Consider the following 2116-nt stretch of genomic DNA (forward strand, 5'->3'; position numbering starts at 1 on the left):
GGTGCCAACAGTATGGCGCCGTATGCCAGCTTGTCAGTCGTTCGGCCGCGAACGCCACTCTACGTTTCTGCTTTTTAAATATACCAACCGAACTCTCTCGGCTTCCCAGTATTACGTCGACGACTGACCACGGCGCACGTCTTTGCAACTATCAGTTCGAATCATCGTCCCGGCACCCGGGGAGACGATCTGCCGCAACGTTTATCGATCGACCGCCATTCGCGCACTTCCGTTTCGATCTGTTCCCATTCGGTTCACGTTAAGTTTTCACTGATAGGATACGTTCGCGATTTCCTAGGTATGTAGCACTTGTTGTTTTAGGTAAAAAGATGATCTGCCTTCAAATACCTTTATTTTTTTTATTTCTTTTTTTGACGTTTCATCGAATAAGTAACGATAAACTCGAGTATATTTGGTACAACGAACAGAGTGTTTGCAGAAGATCAAAGTTATTGTCAGTATATAATAACGAGAAAGAAGGAAATCCAGGTGTAACAACTGATTCTGCATTCTCGAATCAACTTCCGTGTTTCCCGATTGGTTTGCACAACCATTTTAGATGCAGCTGCGAAAACTCGACTCGGGCACGTTTAACATTTCGGCAGCTCGTAAATTCGCGTGCCAGCGGTTAGAGCAGCACACTATTCTCAAACTTTGAGATAGCTGGTTGGCGATTCGATAAAATCGCAGCAGTTTCTGGCAGGCGGGAAGCCGTTTCGAGACCATTGATGACACGGTCTTCGCGTAGATAAAGCGGCTTATCGGGGGCGCGACGGCTTCATAAATTACTCTATTGGTAACAAACCCTTCCATCTCGTTCCGCTAGTTTCGGCCAAGTCTATTCTGCAAACCGGATGATTAATATCAACAGAACGTTCCTATCTAATCACGGAATTTCACGGACGATCGAAAGCTAGAAAAGAAAAAGAACAGCCGACATCAACAGTCTTTGCAATGAAACGCGTACCTTGGCGAGTGTAAAACTAGGTAAGGAGCTTACGCAGACAGAATGTTCTCGAAAAGATCGACCATGTCAAGTGCTCCGACACCTCCCAGAACCAAGAAGTGTGGCTGAACTTCGTTCGTTTCTTGCCATTGGAAAAGTACCGGAAACGGCGATCCCATTAGTTTAATGGAAATTGGTTGACGACAATTGAAAACGTAGTTCGTGCGAGTCGAAGAGTGAACTCAACGTTTCTACGACTCGTCTCGTTGTTTATCGAAAAGCAGACCGATTTTCCAAGGAACAGGATTCCCACCGCATAACGGTGTCTAACTTCGATTCTAAAGACACCGTTTGTTATCTTTGAAAATAGCCAACAGCCGAGACTAAACGCGTCACCCGATAAATAGTGCTTCATATTTCCGGCGGGGACGACGTCGACCAACTCGCAGAGGCAGCGCGCGAGCTTGTCGCGACGCGGTTCGATCGAGCTAACGAACTAGTCGAGCGCGTCTGTTTAAGTGAATTAACAGGAACGAGTCCAGTTTCGCCTTCTTCTTCTATTTCAGAACGGCCGCCGATCCCCTCTCATCTATTTGTTTCGTTTTAGTTCGCCACTCGTTCATCGCTCTCTACACGTTCCATCTTCCTTTCTCTCGTTTTCTACACTTTTGCGTTTTCTTTGCGCGTCTACGTATAAACAGAATTCGAAGCTGGGCTGATGCAATCCGCTCTGTGCCGCCAAAATGTTTCTAGAAGAAAGTCCAAGTTCGCGAAGGTCGCAGTTTGCGTCGCAGTACGAAGCCATTCGCGTCGTGTCGCTCGTTCGGGCATCGTTGAACATATTTTCTTGTCTTTCAGAGGATGATTTGTGTAGACGATTGGAGAAGAAGATTCGTGTGAATTGATACCAGTTGGATGGAGAATTAAAGTTGCTTTGGTGCAGCGAATTGATACGAACGATCGATCGGACGCGTCACGGAGTCGGTTTTCTTTCTGTTTCGGTGTAGGAGCCTGGCGACCGCCGAAGGACGTTGTGCCGTAAAGTTCCCAGCGACTTCGTGAGAGCCTCCGAGTTGAATCGATGCTGAACCTCCTCGGGAATGAGAGCCAGCGGGAGGAAACATCGGAGAACTTGTAATAAAAGGACGTGAGAGGTGAGTCTCCGTTTCT

General features: G+C 47.1%; 1 protein-coding gene across 5 annotated transcripts in view; it reads left to right on the forward strand.

Moving 5' to 3' along the window:
* Window positions 1–129: 129 nt before the first annotated feature.
* The window catches only part of LOC122575939 (sodium-coupled monocarboxylate transporter 1), a 37193-nt gene continuing 35206 nt past the window's right edge, over window positions 130–2116 (forward strand). For 2 of the 5 annotated variants that reach the window (XM_043745471.1, XM_043745468.1), the window contains exons 1-2: window positions 130–298; window positions 1954–2100. The gene's annotated coding sequence lies outside the window, so the exon portion shown is untranslated. Of the gene's footprint in view, window positions 299–1756; window positions 2101–2116 lie in introns of those variants that run through there. The other 3 variants (XM_043745470.1, XM_043745472.1, XM_043745469.1) reach the window with 3 other exon arrangements.

This window comes from Bombus pyrosoma, linkage group LG15 (genome assembly GCF_014825855.1).
Source record: "Bombus pyrosoma isolate SC7728 linkage group LG15, ASM1482585v1, whole genome shotgun sequence".
Classification (NCBI taxonomy): domain Eukaryota; kingdom Metazoa; phylum Arthropoda; class Insecta; order Hymenoptera; family Apidae; genus Bombus; species Bombus pyrosoma.